The 24,104-nt window shown below is 48.6% G+C and overlaps 1 protein-coding gene across 3 annotated transcripts in view; it reads right to left on the bottom strand.

The window, feature by feature from the left end:
- GRIK4 (glutamate ionotropic receptor kainate type subunit 4) overlaps nucleotides 1–17,989 on the bottom strand; it is a 212,423-nt gene extending 194,434 nt beyond the window's left edge. For all 3 annotated transcript variants that reach the window (XM_076358471.1, XM_076358473.1, XM_076358474.1), the window contains exon 1: nucleotides 17,961–17,989. The gene's annotated coding sequence lies outside the window, so the exon portion shown is untranslated. The remainder of the gene's footprint in view (nucleotides 1–17,960) is intronic.
- Between the last annotated feature and the right edge of the window lie 6,115 nt (nucleotides 17,990–24,104).

Here is a 24,104-nt window from a genome sequence, read left to right as displayed (position 1 = left end):
CAGAAGGCATTTACAGTCGGCTGAGAAGGTCACTCCGATCCAGCAAGCTTTTTCTGGGATGTCACTTCTCTACCTAGATCCAGGTTTTCACAATGACACCCAGGAACTAGCCTTTGTACACAACCAAGCCCTACCTGCAGATATTCCTTCTTTTTCCCCACCCCCAAGCCTCTTTGTCCTGTAAACGGACACTTGGCTCCATATTTACCAGCATGCCTTGGCCTTGAAAAGCAACAGAGCTCCTGTTCTCTGGGATGCTTGCGGCAACCACAGCCCTCTTAATTACAAGAAGGTTTAAAAAGCCAGAATACAGAATGGATGCACACGAGGCCACCCGGCATGAGCATGTAAAGCAGCAATCACAGCCGTCCTAGGCACAGTTTATCACCTGCTCTTGTGGGGCCCTCCTACACTCACCTGCACTACAGGAGGCTCTTAGAGATTAGATATGAGCCTGGTATCTTCCCTGTGCAACCTCCTCTGCTTTGTCTCGCCATACCTTCTCTGCACTTTTACGTTTTCATCATTAAGTGGCCTTTAAAAGTCTATTATGCAGTTCTTGTCAGAGAGACTATATGTGACAGAGAGAAGGAGGTAAAGGAAAAATGAAATAAAATTAGCCAAAGGCTGGCAGAAGAAACATGCACAAAAATTTAATTTCAGAGTGGTGACTTCATGTTTACAACAGGGGGTTGGGAGTTAGCATTGCAGGTTTGTGGGATGAGCAGGGCTAATTTTGACAGAGCAGGAGATGCACGTTCAACTCTCAGTTCTGCCCCAGGGATTTTCATTTTGGCCCAGGCAGATCACTTCATCCTCCTACAACGCCTTTGCGAAGAAAAGGGGTAAGGACAATCCCCTCATCTAAAGGCAGTACATTTTTCACAGCTCTGCACAGTGGCCAGTGCTGTGGCACCAGCCACGTTCCACACCTCCGCATCTTCTGCTTGCTAGTCTTCCCCAGTCCACGGGCATCAACACTGAGCAAACAACACTCCATTTTTTTTTCCTCCTTCTCCACTGTCTCCATCGTAAATTCAATGTCTTCCAACTGGGAGAAAACGCCCAAATTTTAGTCCAGGGCCTACTGTTCAAGGTACCTCTAGTACAAAATGTTCTATTCTGTCATCGGAAGGCACACCACCTCCAGCAAAAGAACAGCTGCTGCTGCTTTCTTGCTGCTCAACCAGCTCAACAGATTGCAATTCTGGGTCACTGGGAAGCACCTTTACTCCAGTGGTCCCATCAGACCAAGAGGGGTTTCCTGCAGAAACAATATCCCCATGACAGGCAAGGCAGAGCTGTCCAGGCAAAGCAGCTGTGTTTTAGGAGCAGGGGAGAATTATTCATATTTAAAGTACTGTTAAGTTCTCTCCTTTTTTTTGTTGCTCATGTCCTATTCCCCTCCCCAGGAGCGTTCCCGGGGTTGACTGACTTCTGAAATACACGGTGCCAAGAAAGCATCAGTTCAACCAGCAAGAGCTGGGGGCATGGGGACGTGACCCAAACAGATGGCATAACAGACTCCAGGTCATCTGCTGAGCTTCTCAGTGTGGAAGACAAAGCCTTGCATAAGAGAGGCAGAGAAAGATAAAAATTCTGGCACCAACTCAGCAGTGAAGCAGAAACAACTCAACTGTCCCCAACACAGGTGTAGGTTCCTGCATTTGTAGGTTCCTGCATTTGACCTTGCCAAAACGTTCAGGGCCAGTGCTGATGACTGTGGCCACTGCTAAACAGAAAACACCAATAGTGTTTGCATTAAATGACCCCAAATAGGTTATCAGCTATGCTGGGAACAGGCAGAACATGCAGTGACACCAAAGGCATCCCAACGGCAATAGCTTGGGAGATAACGACCCTCACACTGCAAAGCCAGGTCAGTTGCTGACAGGTTCAATGCTTCAAATTTTCACTTGAACAAAAGCTCACGCCTTCACCAAGAAAGAGACTAATTTTTTTACCAGATTGGAGCCCTTCATTAAAGCACAAACACCCCAACAATGGAAATAAAATGAACTAGAAAACCTTCTTGCCGCTGCTCCAGGAAAAGGTAGCACATGTTCTCAAACCCCTGCCATCCATCATGAGTCCTAACGGTCCCATAAAACACAGCTCTCACTCGGTCAGGGACTCCCAGGACGTAACATGGGGATGGTACTTTACCAAGGGATGCATAGTCTGACTAGAAAGACCAGCCCGCAGCATGCCACATCCAAACTGGAGACATCACACCAGCACTCCTGAATCACCCCCTCCTGGGCCGGCTGTGGGGGGAGAAAGGAGTCACAGCTTCTCAGCTTGCAGCTTCCCACTGAAACTATCAAATTTTGGTCATGGGAAAGGAAAAGAAAAGGCTCCCCTTAACCCAGCTTGGGTCTCCACTCCATAAAAGGGCTGCAGCAAAACTCTTCATTACTCATGGCTGGCAAACTTGAAGGGAATAAAGGGAACCAATGAGTAATGCAACACTATAAAAACATAACAACCTCAATAATGGGAAAATCAAAAGCCAGCACAAAACCTCCACATAAACAAAGCTACAGAAACAGGAGCGCTTGAGCCAAGGTATATAGCTCAAAAATTCCATCTGTATAACTGCATTTTGAGCATTTCATCTGAAGTTTTGCTATACGCACCAGCTTGGAAATGGCGGTTTTCTAGTCCCGACATATGCACAAATGCATAGATGCAAGCATCGTCTCCATTGTCTTGGGAACCCCTTCTAAACATTGCTATTCCAAGAAGAAGCAGGTGAGGGGTAGTGGCTCTATCTAGCATATGTGACAGCTTTAAAAGCTGTGTTTATGCAAGCAAATGGAGCATAACAGCTGCACTGTATTAACACCAGTGTCTGCAAATGGGACTCAGATATTTTTGTTGCCGTGACTGGAAATTTGCTCAACATACAGTCAAGGAGAAAACTGTTTTGAGTTGTACTTTCAGAACAGCATTTCCACCTCCTGTAGCATTGACCCATCTTTATCTGCCACGTTGCAGGAGCACAGTCTCGTCCATGCTTTGCATGCAGAGAGAAGCGAGGAGAGACTTTCCAGTACAGTGCCCCCTACGAAACAACCAGCAAATCTACCAGCACAGAGAGCAAACAACCCAAACTGCTGTAATTCGCAGCAGGATGAACCCTGCAGACCACTGCTAGCAATGTACAAATTCCATCAATTACCTCAGCTAAGGGCTATAAGGAGCTTTAAGCCAAAGCCAATTTGATCATTCAACTCATGATTTCTGATATATTGCTAAAAGCCCCGGATCTCCAGCTCAAGAGTTTGCAAGAGAATTTCCACCTTCATTTTAACAGGCTGATGGAAAACAAGTTTCTGGTTCTCATGGCCCTGAAGAAAAGTTTAAAGCTGCACACCACCAAAAACTGAATAGGTGAAATCAATAATAAAATAATTTAAAAAGACGGCACTGTTTTCTCTTTGAAGCTTTAACCTCCCTGCCACAGGTTTCTTCCCAGCCCTGCCAAGCTCTCCATGCACACACACTGCCGTATCTGCCTTCTCCATGCTACCAACTCAGCCCACCTGAGCCCAGTGCAGGCACGGCCCTGGCACAGCCTGTCCCCTCGCACCCTGCTGCCATGGCACTTTCCGAAATGAGGCTGGCATCGGGACATAACCACGGAGCGGGGAGGAGATGGGCACCAGCATACATCCTGGGCATGAAAGATAAACAAGGCTGAATTCGTTGCTTGTCTCTAAGCTGATCTGCTTTTTCAGGGCCTTTTTGGGAAGCGGCAGCACTCACGTTTTGCAGTCCAGGTAATCTCATACAAGGACCCGTTCTCAGACGACACCCATCAATATTTGGGCCAACCAAGCTCATCATCTTTGCAACAGTGAAGGACAGTGATGTGAATGCCCCGCCTGAACAGTCACTTTGCACCGTTTTCCAGCATCTCTCCCTCCCCTGCAGCCTCTGGAGGAAGACCACAGAGAGGGAGCCAAAAGTTCAGTACAACGGAAAGAGAAACTGAAGAAACATCACTGTGACGAGGGATTTAGGAGCCTACGGTCCTGTAAGGAGTCCCCTTTCCTTGCTTGTGTCTGCAGAAGAGTTGAAAGAAGATGTCAGCAGGCTGCACAGAGTCACTCCGTAGCACCACTCTTGGACACGTAGGCAAAGCTCTGCCAGCCCTGACACACTGCAAGGCGGAGAAGTCACCTGCACCCCAACTTTGGAGCCGGAGAGGGAGGGAGAGCAATCAGGAACTCTCAGGACCACCCAGCAGCAAACCATCCTTTGCTCAGAGCCTATGACAAAGTCCCAGCAGCCCAGGGTGGCCAGAGCCATCACTGCTATCAGGGGGGCTGACATTATTAGTGCAATAATAAATCGGCAGAGAGGCTGACCAGGTAATCCCCAGTCCCTCCACGATTTTGTCTGCACAGCTGTACTCATGAAATTAAAGTAGGCTAAACCAAAAAAGTATTTGAGGACGAATTTGCTTCCCCATTAAAACTTTTCCATAGAACTTAATGGGTTCTAACTTACATATTTTACCACTATACCTTTATTAAGTCATTGTCCTATTCCTGAATGCCACCTGTAGATATGTCCTAACTTGTGCTATCCTCGCAACTTTATAACAGCTGGAATAAACCCTGCAGGATTTTCCTCTTGACATGATGATATTCCCAGAGACCTAAGAGCTATAGGGTGAATTCTTATACAATATGATAATTGACTCAGTCTCCAAAGGATAAACATGTCAAGATACAAAAACCTTTTTTTTTCCTTACCAATGCAACGAAGATGTGATTGAAAAATGTTGTGTTCTGGGTGTATGAGCAATATTCTCATAACTCATCATCTAAAATAAATTGTTCTATCATTTGTACTAGTTAGAAGATATTCCAAGTCAGACAAACTGAAAGCAGAAGTTTAAACATACTCAGCATGGCAGAAAGAATATTACTTTCTCCTCCCCCCATATAAATGTTAAATCACAGTCTCTCACCTAGGGTTAATTTATCTTGCAAAAGTGCTCGAGTCCACCAAACACAGAGCAGAAAGATCTTAAAGACCAGCCTACGGCTTCAGGAAAGCCCTGCAAATCTTAAAGATTTCCTGCAAAATCTGGCAGAGAAGAAATAATTGAATATGCAAAACCACACCATGTTACACCACGAGTCTCATTCTTTGAGAAAAAATGCAATTACTTTGAGCACGTTGGATCACGCAGTGGATACAGAAGAGGAGCACTGTTTAGTGCAGGGGATTACTGGAATGTGCTGCCAGCTCCTCGTCTTGTGTTACAGAAGAACTCGGAGGACTCAAGGACTTGTGGATCCAGGTGCTACGTCAAACCCTCCTGCTCTCCTGCATCTGCCTGGCCCTGCTGCTGACGCGCTGCGCAAGGGCTCAGCCAAGCTGCTGCTCCAGCCCTTGCCTTTGCTCACCAGCGTGTGTATCCCTGCACAGGAGTCTTTCCACACCTGCACACTCACAACCTCCCCAGGGAGCCTGAAGAGCTTCCCTGAAGCACTGGAAAAGGCTTTGACAAGTCTCCAGTGAAAAGCATTACATGAGCACACACACAGTCTCATTGCTACGTACCAGTTATCCCGAACGACTCGTCCATGATCACCTGACTATGGAGCCCTTTACGTGAAAGACGCCATAAGAGAGCTAGGTTTTGGTTTTTCTTTCTCTCCCCGCCCCCATTCCCATAAAACACTATTCACTTCCATAATTGAACCTTCAGCAACAAAGAACCTCTAACAAATGAAGCAATTTCTGGGGAAACTCAGACCCTAAATCCACACAGACAACAGCTCTTGGACCAAGGTCAAATGCATCCCCGGCTTAAATTCTTGTCTCAGGCCACTTAAAAACCCTGAAGTATTAGGTGCATTAAAGGTACTTGGGAGAGAACAAGGATGGCATGCAGGCTGAGATCACTCCGAAGAGGAGGAGATGATGCTAATTATACTGCTGGTAAAATGGAATCACTGGGGGAGAAAAAATTAACAGTCAAGACAGTTAAGTGGTGCAAGAGCAGCTATGCTATTTAATCAGTGGTAGGTCATCCGCCTGAAAAGAGAATAACAGATTACATCAAGGTAGTGACAGACAATCAATGAACACTCAATTAACAGTTACGATATTACTAACTTAAGCAAAACGTGTTTTTGCAAATGGTAATCTCTCCCTCGTACTGATACAACCCTAACTTAATTTAGTTCAATGCACCAACATCAAACATTGAAAGAAAAAAATTCAGATGCCACCATCTGAAAGGAAATACCCTTCAATTCTGCAAGGAGCCGAGTCAAAGTGGCAGAAGGAGACAAGACAAGGCTGCAGGATGACCACCTGGCAACACCTTCCATCTAGAAGGGAGAGGCAGCACAGTCCTACAAGAGGGCACTGGCTCAACAGCCTGGAGACAGACTCGGCCACCCCCCTGCCATAATCGCTTGCGAAATGCACTTTGTTCCGAGGTGCAATGTGTCACTGCATTTTCTTGCCGTTGCTCCTCTTCCACTTCTGACTTGCTTTGCAGCTTTAAAGTTGGCAAGGGGCTAGGTATTAGGCGAAAGTAACCTTCCTGAGCATACCGTGTGCCCTAATTAACACGCCAGCCACCAACTGAATGGTAATGATGCCTCTTAATCTCTCTCCCTGAGTTTGCTGAACATGTCTCAGGTGGTGGCATAAGGGATTTGTGGTTGCAGCATCCTTTGTTTCTGCGCAGGCACATGCTGGAGGCTTTGAAGGTTGGTGTGCCTCGCGGAAGAGTAAGAGGAAAGCGGGTCTGATGAAAGCAGAACCCCTTCAGCCACCCCAAGCATGTCCAAACACCAGCCTTCTCAGACAGAAGAAAACCAGGGGGAGGGCAGGGGAAGAGGGAGGAAGCTTGCTGGAGAAGGCAGTCGGGGAAGGAAGACAGGCGATCCAGGGGTGAAAGAACTGTATTGAAATTTAGTGCACAGGAAACTCTGGGACTCTGCTCTACATCATGGTCCAAAGGAACAGAAATTCCCCGCATCATACAGTAAATATATGACTCCATTTGTCCCGAGTGCCCTACAATGGTAACTGCAGATTTCTAGCCACCTTCTGCCCTCCATAGGGAGTAATTCTGGCCAAGACACTTCAAGTCCCAGCTGCAAAGTCATGGCAGAAGCTGGTCAGTTTTTGGACAAAGCTTATGCTGCCTGTTCCTGTCCTAACACCAGCGGGAAGAGGGGATTCTTTAATTGTTGTTCAAAAGAGTCATCCTCACAAACAAAAACTCAGCAAGAGTGACAGTGTAGCACATACTAGGACCCCCAGCACTGTGCTATTATGGCCTGAGCTTCTGGCCAAGACCTAGAAATGGGCTCAGCTCACACCAACCCTATCCCTTCTAAACTACAGCCCAAAGCCCTGCTGGATTTTGCCCCCCCCCCCCCCAAAAAAAAAGAAGAAAGAAAAAAAAGAGAAGAGATTCATGACATAACTGACAGTTTTGAAGGACAATAATAGCCTTTTGGAAAATTGTGTTTTATTTGTTACTGACTTATGCTGAGTTTGCCCACACCAAGCCTCCACAGACTGCAGTTGACCTAAAGGAACTCTGCAAGATGTATCATTTCAATTTAAAACCAGCAAATGTACCAAGTCCTGGGTAATCTGCTCCTGTGCTTAAATATAAAGCTGTAAAAAAATAAACCACGCCTTTTTCTCATCTGAATTTATCCAGCTTGAGCATCCAGCCACAGAACCATGTCCTGCCTTCATACCTTTGGCTAGCAGAAGCCTCTTCCCCTGGTTAAGTACTCACAGACAATAATCAAATCACCCTTAACCTTCTCTCTGTTAAAAGAAACAGATTGAGCTTCAGTCTGTCTCTCCAGGACGCTTTAGAGACCTCATCATCCTTGTAGCTCTTCTCTTATCTCTTGCCAGTTTGCCAACATCATTTTTAAGGTATAGATACCATGACTGCACACAATGCTCTTCCTACTTGTATTCATTATTTCTTTGCTTAGACAGCCAAAGATAGCATTAACACTCCTGAGAATTCACAACACAGCACAAGACCAGCTAGTTATTGATAAGATAATGAAATTAAGTTCCAGCTTCTCACCTCGACGCAGCGACGTCCAGGGGTTCCTCTCTCGAAGTGTGGGTTTTACTCCCTGCTCTCGTTGATGTGGATCAGTAAGTTATCACATGCCAGCCATGCTGCAAGAGCTGTCTGTACGTTTACCCTTTTTCCACTATAAATGCAAGATAACATGACTAAACTTCATGCCCTTTCTCAAACCCCCACCTTTGTCACAGTACTGGAACATGGGTTACCTTGGCTCAGATGACATGGGTAGCTGGTTATGCTGCAGACACCACAAAACCTGGTGTCCACCATCCATGAGTGAACTTGCCTGCTGTCAGGATCCCAGGCAGAAATAGGGCATTCGTTGCCCAGACACAGCCACAGGTCCCAAGCACCGCTTTGTGCTACTGCAGTAAAGCCAGCTCCCAGAAGCCAAACAAGCTCCATCAGTCAAAGCCAAGCAGTGCCAGTATATCTGCGCTCCAGGCTCCTGCCAGAATAAATCTACCGCACAAGGACTACAGCATTTCACACCCCTTCCAACAGAGCTACCCCTACAACACAGCGCTGGTTCAGATGTAGCTCAAGACATAACTCAGATCCTCCTTCTGGAGATATGCTCCTGCTTCTCTGACACCCATGGGACAAGGAGATGGGGCCTTAGAGGGCCAGCAAAGCCCCTCTCCCCGTGCCTGCTAGCCAAGAGGTGCGTTTTGGGCAATGCTGCCAGCACGTTGCAGGCTCACACCACGACACTGGCATCCGATGCCAGATGAAGAGCTCAAACTCATTGAGCATTTGAAGGGATCTGGACCCAGGGGTTTGCTTTAAGAAGCCTTCTCTCTCCCCATCCCCAGCCCTACCAGTTGGAAGCTAATGTGTCTGGATTTTTCACCAATAGTCAGAAAAAAATTTGTCACAGAAAATGTGCAAGCACTGACATCTTAAGACAAAAAAAGATGCAGATTTCTCAACTGTTCGCAGCACATTATGGAAATACATTCTAGGGACTATTAAATATGGGCATTATTGACTAGATGAGCAGCAGCTCAATGGACTAGCTTGCAAATATGTCTTTAGACAATTCTTAAAATGCAGATTAATTATCTAACAGACCAGAACATTTTTTTTCCTACAGACTTCCTAATGATCTGTTGCATAAACAAATATCCAGACAGTTTTGTTTGCATTTGTGTTGGCTGCGATGCTCTTCAATAACTAAATAGTGACTGAGGAGACTTAAATCTTATTTAACACTCAGCAGGAACAGAACAAAAGGCGTGTCAGTCCAAATCACTGAAAGACATGCCTCCTTAAAGACCCCTGGGAAGTCCAACTACCAAAATACCAAAAGGCCCTGTTTCCCAAACACAAAACTTCAGATATACTATGTAGCATTAAATTCTTTCTATGTTTATGCCATTAGGCTTCATTAAAGAAACTACAACGTTGACATCAAACATTTAATGACTAGTATTCCCAACCAACGCCTTTTTAAATGAGCAAGGCATGTTATACTACAGAGACACTGTTCAGGGCTCTCTGCAGACTCAGGGAAGTATCACTGTTGCCCACCCATGCTGGAGTTACATTTGGAAGATCTGTACAGCATGAGAAGGTTGAAGTTGGAGGAACCATTGCACTGAGGTCTGCTGCTGCCCTCACCCACTAATTCCTAAGCGATAATTAGAACCCTTAAGTCAGAATTTAAAAATCGCATCTTGATTTCCAATTTGCCATTGCTATAGGATCGAGCACAGTGGTCATTTTCTCAGTAAGGGTAATTAACATGTTATTTGTAGACTGTATTTTCAATTCAATTTCAATTTCTTTATGCCTTTTCTGATAGGTTAAAATGCTGTTGGATATCAAAACCAATGCAAAGCGAGTGTGAAACATTATTATTCCAGCTTCACACCCACTTTCCCTTGGTGTGAACAATAATGCAAGCTGCAAGACAGTGATGAATTGGACCTGGAGAGGACCAGATGCTCTGTGAACATTAGCACAGTCTCTGCCCCAAACATTTTTCAGTCTAAAAAGAGATGTGATAGCCTGCTTTCAAAGCTGTCCATGCACACATACCATCTTTTAACACCAGATGTTACCAGATCACACACAAAGTGGAGCAAAAATGGAAAATAAGCAGAGAGCAAACAAGAAAAGAGCAAGGGCAAACAATGAGTACGGGTAGGGTAGAATATATTTGGATCAACCTTTTGGGTGAAAAAAGCAGATCTGGCACATGTAACAGTTTGCAGATCAGCACTGGTTTCAATGAGCTGTGTACTAGCAGTACTCTACTGCACTAGTGTGTTTGCAGCCAGGCTCTGCCCATGGCTCCGCTACTTCCCAGCCTTGCCACTTCACCCGAGACAAGCCACATTAAGAGCAACTCTATCAGACACAGCAATTTGCTGCTTCATCATAGTCTACAAAGAGAAAGCACAGGGCTGATGCCCAACGTGAATCCCACTACAGACTCAAACAATCAGTGACAACTAGCCTTGCAATCCCTCTGTCTCTGAGCAGGGCCAGAGCGCCATTAAAAAACCCCTCAGCATCAAAATGCAACGCATTCTTCAGAAAAATGTCAACTTCTGTCCTTGAACCAAAAACTCTCTGGTTTTCAGCAAAAAGTTAAAAAAAAATGTTAAGGCTGAACAAAACATTGCAGGGATTTTTAACAATCCATCCCCTCCTGATCAGGCCCAGACTATCTTTGATATCAGATTCAGATGTCCGTGTAGGAAGGGGAAAGAAGGGTGCAGAGCCACGATTATGTAGAAAGAGCTGATTTTCTGCTGAAACAGCTGAGCTGCGATCACACAGTTATCAGTCTGCAATGTTAATGATGTAAACCGCTTCAGCTAGAGCCACGGGAAGGACCCACAGTGACTCTCCCAGCGGAGGCGATGCCGGGGAACTGGTGTTACGCTGCACAGGAAGAGCTGTTCGCCACTAGTCATCCTCCTCCCCCCCGACACACACACATTATGACAGTCCCAGAAAGGAAAAACCTGCTTTATAAAAATAGCAAAATCTTTAAGGAGCTGAGCACATGCCTGAGTGGGTGGGAAATTGGTATTATTACTACTTTGTGCTCACAGGGTCTAAGACCTCAGATGACTTGTTTGTGCCCAGAATGAATTTTTGCAGACTCATTATAAACCCTTGCAAAGCAGGGTTTATAAGGTCACAGAAGAATTTCCATTAGCTGTAGCCTAGCTAGGGATTGCCAGTATGATCTATTTCTCTCATTTATGCATATGCAATAAGGCCAAGATGAAGCTCCTTTGCTTTATTTCCACATCATTGTGCTGATGTTGAGCTAACCAAATAAACAAACTGAAAAGCGAGTGGGGAAGGGGGGAGGAACAGAGAGACTAAGGAAAAAACGTATGCCTGGTGCTCTCTCCCTCATGAAGGATGCAAATAAATTCTGCAGACTTTGAAGCCAGGAGATCTCAGCAGAGATGAAAATCCCCTTGTGCTGGACGGCTCACCGGGTGCTCGGTTGAGACATTGCTTGGGTATTGTGTTACACAGCTGCTTCCGTGCAAAAGATGGTCAGAATAAATATTGTTACCCTGCCGCCTGACTGAGACCTGGCTCAGGAATTTGTAATCGAGCAGAAACACGAACCCTCTGAGCTCTCCAGTCTCCCTCCCACCACTGTGAGACCATAGCCTTTCCAAGAACTGCACTTGAGACACTTAACAGTAACACTCCCCTTCAAACACTGTAAACACTTCCCAAGTCTCTGGGTAAGAGGCACTGCGGATCTGGGTAGGAAATCACCCATGTAGATGGACAGCTTAGATCTTGGCTCCTTCTTCCCTGATAAATCAGTAACATGGTATCTATCCCCTCGGAAAATCCAGGGGAAGGTCCCACCAGATGGTCAAGGAGGAGCTCACCAGGACTCAGCAAAGTTCCCCTTGATTCGTTTTAAAGCCAGCCAATCCAGCTGGATGCCGGCGCAGTCCGGATGCCCACAGCCCCTGCTCCAGCCAGAGCAGCACCCTGGCCCCAGCAGCAACGAATCCCTGGTCTGACGTGAGAAGCTTTGGGAAGAGCTGGCTGTCACTGCAGACACCGCTCTCCACAGAACCCCTGGACCACACAGTGCCCGAGAGGGAAAGACCAGAGCATCTCCCGGGGCTCCCCTTCACCTGCAGTGTGCCCACACAGCCACTGGGCCTTGTAAACCACACATACCACTTCACGCCCCTGAACACGCTCCTGGTAGAGTCCCACAGAAGCACTGCTGGCTACATCATTAGGAAGAGATTCGCTCAGGTTTTTCCTTTTTCACATGCCTGTAACGCTCAAGTCTGAGTTACACCCTGACTGCTGCTACGTGGGCCGAACCACTGGCACGCTCAAATCCAGCAGCCTCATCTCTTAATTCTTCTAAATGGTTAGCAGCAAAAACAAACCCTTTTTGTTGGCACGCTCGCTCTCTGTAACCCAGCTCTGATCCACTTCCACCTCCAAATCATTAAAGATAATAAATAAGCCTAGCCTCAGTGTGAGGAACCTTCACATAATCACCTATCTATGCTCCAATCAGCACTCTGCCATTACACTTCTATTTTCTACAGCTTAACTAGGAAAGCCAGCACCGAACTCTGCCCCTTACCCTACAGCTATTTATTGCCCACATTCTGCTATTTATTTCCTAAAATAGTCTCTTTTGGATGGATCTAATTAAAAATCCAAATAAATTAGGTCCATTGGTACATTTTCAGTTCCCATTTTATTAGCCTTCCAAACTGCAAGCAGCATTAGGAAGGTAGGTTTCCCTACTGCATGCCCATCCTCTTCATATAAGCTATGGCGCTTTGACCCCCAAGGTTAGACCCATCCAAATATTTGAGTGATAATTAGGCCCTCCCGGCTGGCACACCACAGAAGCAAAACTCACCTGCCCGATACCCTAGCTCTTCCTCAGGTTTGATTTCTGTAAAGACACCGCGTGGCAAAACCACTCCTGTTGTACCTGGCAGTTCCCTTTAACCGCCTGGGTTCCTGCCTTGGAAACTTCCCAGCAAGGAGGAAGAGCTGTCCCTTTCATGTTAACACCTGCTGCTATTTCACACTTTATTTACTTCAGGGCCCTCAGATGAACCATCCCCAGTCCTACTGATTTACAACACCCAGGTTTCTTCCTTTGGTCCATTACTTCCTCTTTAAACAACTCAATCATTGCTAATTTCCTGCAGATGGGGATTTCCTCAACATCCTGGTGCAGGGAAATGACTCCCCTTTTCCCCCAGCCAACTTTTCTCTCTGCCACAGCTCCTCATACCTCCTGGGGCTCAGGGAGCCTCCATTCACTACTGCTGCCCTTGGAGGCATTTCGGCATCCTACGGTTGCTTAGCCGTGTTAGACACCACCTATGCAGCTCCGCTTGTGCCACGCTACACCCAGGAACACAAGGAGACTTTTTCCAGCCCCAGCAAGGTCTCCCACAGAGACAGAGCAATGAGCAAAGCAGAGGACAACATTACAGCTGTCAGGTCCTGTGTCCAGCTCACTTCATTTAGCATAGTCATAGAGAGAAGCTGGTGTCGAGAGAGCTGTGTAAATCACAGCTAAGCCTCCTTTCTCATCTCTCTTGAAAGGCACCTGCAGACCTATGGCTGAAAAATATCCGAGGAGTCCCATGCTCACTTCTTTACTTACGTTAGCTCCTATTGACATTAGTTGAGCATTTTAAGGTACAGGAAACATTTCTGGTTTTACTGCCTTGATAGCTTTTGAACTGCTTGAAGCTTGCCAGCTCTGTTCTACCCATCAGCCACTCACTGTTGACCAACGTGGAAATGACTCCGTTCAAGCTGGTCCTTACTACATTTTCCTTCATCAAAAGTAACTGCCACAGCCACCCCCATCTACTGTAGCACGCTGAGTCTTCCACAGGCACCAGAACAAACACCACGAAAAGCACTGTTACATTAACACCATAAATTGTCCTTCCAAGCCATGTCCCACAGATGAGATGAAAAGTTATTAGGGGGATCCTTAAAACTGCTCCGTTACCTCTTCACAGGTTTTACAACTTCTTTTATCTCTCCAAGTCCCCCATTTTTCTTTTCAGAAAACCCACAACAGTGTTCATAGTTCCCCTGAGAGGGTACAGCCAAACTGGAGTCTGTAGTCTCCTGTGCACAGCAACGGCTCTGCAGTAGTACCGCAGTCTCTTTTCTGTACAAAGCTGAAAGATAAGTTTTCCATTCCTGTATAAAGCTTTCATTGTGAAGCCGCTAATATCCCATTGATTTCTCCGTATCATTCCCTCAGGTCTAAGAGACACGCTTCAAGCTGTTCTCATCTTGTTAGACCACAATTTCAGTGTGTTCTTCCTATTCACACACAGGAAGATGTTCCTTGTATTAACAGATACCTCAGCCTCGTGTATGCTGCCTTGGAAGCCTCTTGCCCAGAGCAGAAAACGTTTCTGAGAAGACTTGCAGAAACTTTTGTCTCACCTTCTGCCTGCCTGCCTGGAAGCATGAAACATAAATAAATTCTGACCTAACAAGTGCTATGTGTGAAGATCTCCCCCCAAACTCAGTGAGAAACAATCCACAACCCAGGCGCATCAGCAAGCCTTTAAAAAGGGCAAGACACTGACCATCTGCACATGCTTAGTCCTGACTGAATACAGAATAAAGCATAAACCATCTTCAAAGAAAATGAAGTTTCTGGGATGAGGGAGTTCTCCTCTGTCCATATGGCCCAGCAATATCAGATTCTAAGCATGCATCTGCTCTTTCCCGGTCCTTTATCACTTCTGTCACCCCGTGCTCCTCCTCTCCCCTGCTTCCTTCTACCCTGCTTTTCCCTCCTTCCTCTTCCTCCACTGACACAAAAGCCCATCCTTCCACCCACCCAGGCTGGCACTCGCTCCCCATCCAGGCTCAAGCACCTGCCGCTCTGCACGCACACCCAGTAAAAACACACAGCTTCTCTCCCAGCCAAAAGGGGCCCAAGGCCTTTCCTTGGTCTCCTCTGGCCCTACCACACACACAGAACCAGCTGCTTCTCCCGGAGAAAGAGGAATCTAAAACAACATGGTCAAAGCAGGTGTTGTGGCAGAAAGCAGAGATCCTACACTGCAGCCAGGTACTTTCCCACCAGAACTCCTGCAATCAGCTAGCATCTAGCTGAGGCTCCTCCCCAAGTCCTGGGTGAGTTTTAAGTTCACTCGCTGCTTTTCCATCAAGCAAAGAAATCAGCGTGAGAGCACGCACACACAACGGTGGAGATGGGATTTCCTGACACACTTTAGCTTTCAGAATAGATAGTTTGGAAGCAGCACTGCACGTACCTCCCTTGCTGTTCCTTTGATGAGCTCTCTGAAGACCAGCTCCCTCGAATCATTTGCCATTCACCCACAGATTGCTGTGTGCTCCTTGGCATCTGGGTATTTAGGCTTTTGCCAGCCCACATGACTCCTTGGCTTATTTTCCTTGCGCAGCTTGCAAAAGAAATCTCCAGCAAGAAACTTGCAGGCGGCAGCAGCGCTGTCTCTGTGTCTCTCCCAGAGCTGCAGGCAGCTGCTCTTAACCCCCCATTTAGAGCCAACCTTTCACAGGTGACTCTTCTCAGGGAGATGTTGATGCCTTTATCAGCCTTGCTCTCTCCCCCTCCCGCCCCCCCAGGCAGGGCTCTGGGAGCCACACTGGCCTGCCCCCACCCACAGCCCTTCATTTCAGGGTTCACTTTCCTCAGGCACCCCGTTCCTACCACCTAGAGCAGAGGCACCAGCCTCACAGGAGCCAGCCCACAAAGGGTCAAGAGAAATGGCCATTTAAAGAAGAAAAAAGAGCATTCTCGTTTGCCATGCTGACAATCGAAAGCCCTCTTTCTGCTCAGCACAGCCTGTCAGCTCCCTCTTCCCCACACCCCAGGCACAGGTGTCTCTACTCAAGGCATTAATTCATGTCAGCCATGGGGAAAGAAGCACCTGCAAGCCAGAAAGAGCCACGCAGCAACTTTCCCAACTTCTGGCTTTGCTAATTGGGCCCAACCCTGAAATGGAAACCAACGGGGAAAGGTTCAGCCTCTTACCATCTATTTCTCTACCCAGATGGTTCCCTTCAAATACACGGCCTAATATGCATAAATACTAAAGCAGACTTGCATCAAGACACTTCAAAAGTGTCTTGGCATGGTGAGGCCCTCGCTGCGGATTGCTTTCAGAGAGCACACTTCTACCCCTATGCGAAATGAAGGCTAAGGCAAGCCATGGCAGAAAAGCATCAAGTATAGTTAACATCCACCTCCTACCTGTGAGCACACACGTCCTAACACCCCGGCACTGGTCGCACAAGCAGCTGCTGGCTGCTGCCGGCAGCTCTACAGGAGCGCCAGCAATTCCATGGGGACGCTCGCTCGCTCTCCGATGCCGTAGACCCCAGCTCCCTGCCCAGGGAAGGCTCTGCTCTCAGCTAACTGCAGCAGTCACATCCAGCCGGCATGTGGCTTCTGAACGTCTTCTTGGAGAAAAGGCTGTCTCGCCTCAGAGAGACAAAGGGACCGGTTCCTGCTGGGGGCAAGCAGGGGAATCTCCCGCTGCCGCGGCATGGGGCAGCCGGTGTCCACCAGCGCTCCGGCAGGAACACTGCCCAGGATGCAGTGGCAGCGCCAACTGTCCCTCAGCATCTCCTGCTAGCGGAAGGCCCCCGGGAAGGCAGGGTGCAGCCCTGGATCCTCCAGCAAGCAGCACCTCGCCGCAAAGGAGGCACGTGGGGGAGACGTGACCCCCGTGTGTTAGCTTAACTTTCCGGAGGGTCACAACCTTGAGGTCTCCAGCCTACCAAGCTGGGAAAGAAAGAAACTTGGCAGACGATGAGAGCTGAATAGCACTTGCAGCATCTCTCACCTATCAGAGCTGCAAGCTATGCCAGAGTTTATGCATAAATAACACAGAATAAAGTTGGGCCTAGGAAGAGGTTTCTGCCTGGAGTTTTCCCCCACTGCCCAGAATCAACACTGCTTGTTCGCTAAAGGAGAGTCTGTGTCAGCATCAAACCTGCACGTCTACACATACAATGAGTACCTCATATGTTCTAAGACAAATTATTCAGAAGCACAGCTCTGCTGAAACGCATTCCAGAACAATGAACCTTTTCTTTCCAATCCAAAGCCTGAGAAAGATATCTGTTAAAGAGCATTTTCCTCACTGCTTATGACTGTAGCACGCAGGCTGCGAATACAGCAACACACAAGTACACGGGGAGCATCCATTCCAGCCAGCCCCGCTCCTGTTCTCCAGTACAGACGTCCACCGCACACCTCCACATGCCAGAGAATCGTTCCCAGGTAATCCACAGGAGTTGTAGCCATACAGAGGCCCCCCCTCCCCGCACTCTTTGAACTTCAGCTCTCCTGAAAGCTGGAGCATGGCATTTTGCAACTCTCGCTACGCTAAAATTACTGCGGCCGCCAACAGCCCCCCCCAAGGGCTGGTAGGAAAGTCCTTTAGCAAGTGCTGCCCTAAGAGCGGGCGGACGGGGATTACTGCTGCCGGCAATCATTGACAGGCCGGCAGATTTCGCCTCCGGTTCGCACCTCGCTCTCGGGGGCTGAGGCTGCTCGGGGCTCCGAGCGTCTCCCGGCCCCGCGGCTCTGCAGCGGCGGGCGAGCGGCTCTCCCCGGGGGCCGGAGCGGGCGGCGGAGCCGGAGCCGGGGCCGGGGCGGGCATCCCGCGGGGGACCCTGGCCGGCGCTCCCGCCCCCGGGGAGCCGTGCCGGCGGGGGGACGCTGCCTCCGAGCGGCGGGGCCCCGTCGCCCCCTCCCCGCCCGACCCTCCCTCCCTCCGGCAGGCCGTGGGGACGCCCGACCCCCTCCCCGCGGCGGCCCCCGGGCGGCTCCTACCTGGGCTGGGCGGTGCGGCTCTGCCCGCGGCTGCTCCGGCCCCGCTCCGACAGCAGCGGCGGCGGCGGCGGGCCCCCGGCGGCGAGCGGGGGAACTGCAGGGGGCGGGGGGCGGCCGCCGGGGCACGGCGCCGCGGGGCCGCGCCGCGGGAAGGGGCTGCCGGGCGCGGGGGCCCCCCCGCGGGCGTGCGGGGCAGAGCGGGCCGCGCCGGGGCGGGATGCGGGCGGCAGGGACGAAGGGAGGGCGGGCGCCGCGGGTGGAGAGGGATGGAGGGCGGCGGGTGGAGGGAGCGCGGAGGGCCGGGACGGAGGAAGCCGGGATGCGGGGAGGGCAGGGGACCGGGGACGGAGGGAGGGCAGGGGGTCGGGGACGGAGGGAGGAAAGGGCAGGGTGGAGGGATGCGGGGAGGGCGCTGCGTCGAGGATGAAAGGAGGAAAGAAGACAGGGCAGGGTGGAGGGATGCAGGGAGGGCAGAGGACGGAGGGAAGGTAGGGGCTCGAGAATGGAGAGGGGAAGGATGGCGGAATGGCAGGAGACTGGGGATAGAGGGAGGACAGGACCCAGGGTGGAGGGAGCACAGGGAGCGGGGATGGCAGGGGACTGAGGAGGGAGAGGTGGAGGGCAGGGAGCGGTGGGGCACTGGAACTATCGCTTCTGAAAGCGATCGGTTTTCCTAAGCCCAGACTGAGCACTCCTGGGAGCGATAACCGATTTTTGGAAGGGCTGTGCCTTCTCCCCGCACATCCCAAATCCTTAACTGCTTTAGGATTCCCCGCTATTAGCCAGGGCCCTGACTCTCCCCCCGTGTCCCCTCCTTCTGCACTGCCTGAGAAGGACACAGGGTGAGATACTTTTGCCCACAGCTCCTAAAATCTTCATATCAAGTGTTAATCTCCTCCTTGTGCCCTGAACAGTAATGCATGCTGGGCAAGAGACATCACCTAGCGCTGGGAAACTGGCAGGAGCGGGACAGTCAGGACCTGTCCTATAGCGCAAGGCTGAGAAGTGCAGCACCAGACGGTCAGTTCCCTAAGCAGTGTCCCTGTAGGCTGTAACGCTCCAGCCTTCTCTGCTACACTGCAGTTTTGTTTTCCTGTTTGTTTGTAATAGCGAGAAAAGCAAAGCTTTTAAACCATCAATTAACTGGACTGTTGCATTAGAAGCAATGAACTATTATTTGACAGAAATTCATCTTCCCCTCCTGCTGAGAAGAAATAAGCTGGAGGAAAAGAATCAGCTTCACAGGAGGAAAAAAAAACCAAACATGCCTCTGCTTCAGAGACAAATTACTCATAAGATACATAGGTAACAGGCACAGGATGCTTTGAGCTCATCCCTTTTACACATCATTTCCCTTAGGACAACAGCTACAAGTCAATTGCTTTGTGAATGATCCCTGTACCTTTGCACCAGGGACCCTGCCCAACAGGCCATTCCAGGCATTTATTATTCTCAGAATAGAAGAGCATTTTCCTATGTCTGGGCTGCATTTGCTTTTAATTTATGGTTGTGGCCCTCAGGGTCCAGGTTCACAATTGTCTGGGCCACAGCTCAGTACTGCACGGAGCAGTGCTTTCTGCTCATGTCTGAGGACGGGCAGAGCAGGTGGCAGTGGGGGTCTGGGGGACAGGAACACGCAGGTCTGCTGACAGAGCTGGGGTTGCTTCCAGGCCGAGAGCCGCCTCTGCAAACTCCAGAAGCGGGAGACAGACGGAGGCTACCTCTTACCTCAGCGCTGACCACACCTGAGCCAGGCAGGGCTTCCTCTGTACGCCCCTCGCAGGCACCATCTAGCCAGATCCTGCATCCTCCTCATCGCTCCTGCCACCTCCTGCCTTGGGAGGGGTTCGCTTGTGCAACCACACTGCTTCCTTTTAGACATCTTTTGCATAGTTCAGGTACGTCCCTGCATAGCCCTAAGTCCTTCATGCAGTTCTTGGAGCCTCAGCCTTGCTGTTGTACTCACAGAAGGTAACTTAAGACCTGGAAAGCTAATAAAAGGCCTTCGCCTCAAAATCTCCATGAGCCATCCTCTGGCACGGTATAAATCAGTGCAGAATGACAAAAGTTAGGGCACCTTTGTCAGCCAACAGCAGGTGAGAGCTACCTCAAAGAAAGCAATCCAGAGGAGACAGCTATCCAGATAGTTGTCTGTGGTCTCCAGAGACCTGGAAAGCAGAAGGCAGATGTGCTGCCTGACCCTGCTGTCCAGATGGGCAGTGTGAAGCCTTCCTTTCACCTCACCTGTGACGGGCAAACCTCCGGCCCAACGTAAGGCAGGGGAGCAGCACAGCGTGGCTGCACACCCTCCCTCACCACGTCATCGAGACCGGTCCCGTCCCATGAGTCTCGCAAGACAGAGTGAAGGACAGCATTGCTGAGCTCAGTCCTGCTCCCTTTCTCCCCTGCTGCTTTCCTCCTCCCCTGCTCTTGAAAAGCTCAGGCTCTCCTGCTCCCAGTCTCACCACTAAGTTTGAACAAAGATAGCTAGGTTCCAATTATTTCCAACTTCATTTAGTCTCTCCAGTTTCTGAGACAGTTGTGTTTTATTTAAAAGCTTTTGGGATCTTTGTGCTTGAGATAATTCAGCAAGGGAAGAAATGGGGTAGGAACTGTCTGCAAATAAATCTGGTTTGGTTTGGTTTGGAAATAAAAGGGATTCTAACCATAAGAGAGAGGTTTTGAAACTGTCTTCTGATACAAAGCTTGTCTGGGGAGAGGAGGGAGAGGGAAGCCATCCAACTAGTTTTAAAATAGAGTTTGGTCATTTTATGAATAAGGTTTTCTGACACAGTTGCCTGCAAAAGCATGGGAGTTTGATGACGTAGAAAATCCTGTTTGTGGAAGTAACTATTGTTGTGAGACTATAAATGCAAAGATTACAGAGGGTTTGGGATCCCGCTTACACTCAGGGGCACAGAAGGACAGGGAAGAGACACCGATACTTCAGAAAGCCAGAGAGGCAGCATCTGTCCCAGGGGCTCAGAGACAAAGGACCCTCCACCAGGGCGTTCAGGGCAGAGCACTGGTCCCCACCGCACCAGACAGCCCCAAAAGCTCCTTCTCTGGGAGTCACTGCTAAGATGCTCCCTAAGGTCAGCAAGGCACAGGGGGGAAATCAGATAGTCTTAGAAAACGAGTTAATTATCCAAAACAGGAGCTCAGAACAATAGTTGCACTATTGGAGGTCCAGTTCCATCCAGACCAAAACACGCTTTCCCCAGCAGTAGCTCTACTAGCTGCGTGCATGCAGGGTGTAAGCAAGCCTGCAGTGACGCATATGGATCAGTCTGCCCCTATTTTCACAAACAACAGGCTGTTTGTTCCATGGAATAATCTAACGTCTACAGATCCAAACATCGGGGGGAAATAGCCACCATCAGTAACCACACTGCTTACCTCATGGCATATTATATATCTAAGCAATTAAATTATCTTTTCCCTCTCAGTTGCATTAAAAGGGGCTCTGATCTCAAACTGACGTGAAGGTGAGTCGTGAATCATTTAAACAACTGCTACATTTCTCTTCATAGGTGGCTATATTTCAGCAGAAGAGTAAATAACAGTACCACTGTAAAAAAGAGTCAAACGCATGAAGTACTGAGAGATTTCTGGGGATAAAGACATTGCAAAAGGCAAGATTTCTCATTTGACTGAAATATAAAAAATAAGTCTATTATATATGTGCCAGATTTTTTCTTCAAGGTTCGTAACAACTTTCTATTGGTAATAGAACATGTCCAAATTAAATAATTTTATTGACAAGAACAGCTTTGAAGGAACCGGTTAGCGGAGTAAGTATCTTGGTAGTTACATAAAAAAGCCCATCTAATTATATATATATATTTAGATGCCTCCAAGAAGTTAGTAGGATGAGTTAGATAAATAAGGAACATTTTGTGGAACAGTTTGTTTGCTTTCTTTTTTATGCAAAAGAAAATGTGTGTGAATTTAAAAGAGCTAAATGGCATCTGCGATCCTGATGCAAAATTTGGGGGGATAACTAGTAATCCCATCTGAAGAGGCTGGTCCGCACCCTGTGGTGTGTAACTCCCTCCCCCTGATGCACATGAAGGTCCAAAGCTTTTCTCTGGGTGAGGATGTGCCCCTGCCAGATCGCTCACGGCAGCAAAATGCAAGAGGTGCGTATGTGGTTGCAGGATCCAGGCTACATGAAATAAGAAATGCAGAGGCTACCACTGGCATTTCGTTGGTTTGTTGTTCTGCAGCCAGGGATGCAGATTTCCCAGGCGCTCTGGCTGAGAGATGCCTTGCCTTACAGGCCTGTTTCCCCGAGATGTGGAGGCCCTGCTACCGCACTGGCATTACTAACCTTTGACCGGCTACTTCTACAATCACAGTGATCGTTTTCGCTTGAAATGCAGTGATACGCCCCCGTTCTCTGAAATTCCTGGCTAGCACTGCTAGGCTCCGACCAACAGCTGGGTCACTTGGTCTCAGGTCCTTTCTATGCCGTATCTTACCTAATAACAGCCTCCATCCTTACACTTCTGCTTATCCCCGATTTTGAAAGCAACCCATTCCATTAACTACCATATAATCTCATAAATATATATAGAGAGAGAGTTAGTGCCTAACATTTCCAAAAGAGATTGATTACGTACCCTCTCAGGTGCTGTACGCACAGAGGGACAATCCTGGAAGATCAGAGCATTTAAATAAGGTTCAAAAAAGCACACGCGGTGCCTTGCCATTTTAGAGATGGGAAACAGAGGTCTGGAGCAATGACACGATTTCAGTAAGGTCACACAGGCTTGTGTAGCTCACCTCAGAACTGAACCCCGACCACCTTTAGTCACTGCCCTGTGTTTTCACAAGGAGATCTATCCTCTTCAGACACTAACAAATATTGGACTGATTATTTGCAAAGCATTTATCTTCACTTGCATCTTAGTTTTCCTTGCTTTTTGATGTTCTCTTCCTTGTAATTACTACCATCAAAGAATGTTTTCTCCTGTATGTATTCCATTCACACACCAGAGAAAAATAAAAGCAGTCATTTAAATAGGAAAAAAAAAAACCAACCAAACACCCCCCCCCCCAACCCCCACCTCTCTTTGAAATGTGGTGAAAGCAAAAGATTAAGGGACTTTCAGGCAAGAGATAATTAAGAAAAGGGAGTAATGAAGAATGAAACTGACTTCAGACATCTCATCAGCAGGTCGGTCCAAGGACTACGGACACACCTCAGAGAGGAGGAGACGCCGGTGTAGCTGCTCTGGGCTCTGACATCAACTGACGCACCCTCCAAACCCGGGAAGAGCATTGCACCTTCCCCATCTTTCCAATGGATCCAGGGAACTCCAGCCCTGGAGTCTCTGCTCTGGCTGTGACTCACTCTGGGGCAAATTAGTCTGCCCTTAAATCTCCACCAACTTATAAAGTCTCTGGTCTTCAGGGAAAAAAAGTGTTCAGAGATGCAGAGCCGCCTTTTATCTCTCCAGTTTCCGAAGGAACCACAGATGCCCTGGACTCACTTGTCTGTCAGGGTTGGCCAGTCCATGTACCAAGCTGCCTCAAGCCAGCAAATGCTTTTCTGAGTTGAGCTCTGAGCATCCCGTTCTGATTTTTCTCATTGGCACAGTGCATGGTGTTTTCCAGCACTAATATTTCTATGGAGAGTTAAGAAAGTAAAGCAGAGAAGACAAAAGCTCAGGCCTAGGACGGTGTGCATCAGCACGGTCACCTGAACAGAAGGATCTAGATCTGCTGAGAATCCAACCCACAAATCTCTTAAGCATATTCCAAGTGCAGAGCAGAGTCCCAGAGGAGCAGCTGAAGCAAGGCAGCCACCCCAGCACACGCTTGTGATGCGGACGTCGGCGCAGGAACGTGTGCCATCAGAGGATCGGGTTTACTGAGAAGAAAGACAAGCAAAGACTGGAGTCTTTCCCTGCTCCTTTGCTGATACTGGCTAAGCTACTACGAGCTCTCCCAGGTATGTGACTGACGGGGGACATCACAGGCACTGCCATCCCAGGTGGGCTGCAGCTGCTACCTGCAACAGCGTTAGCAGCATGGAAGAAATACCTTTGGGGGTTTTTTTTTTGTTTCTTTCTAAGGTGAACTGATGCTGTCCTACCTCACATAAGCATTTTCTTTTTGCCAACTCCACACCAGATG

This window comes from Aptenodytes patagonicus, chromosome 23 (assembly GCF_965638725.1).
Source record: "Aptenodytes patagonicus chromosome 23, bAptPat1.pri.cur, whole genome shotgun sequence".
NCBI lineage: Eukaryota > Metazoa > Chordata > Aves > Sphenisciformes > Spheniscidae > Aptenodytes > Aptenodytes patagonicus.
This window is presented reverse-complemented; position numbering and strand designations above follow the sequence as displayed.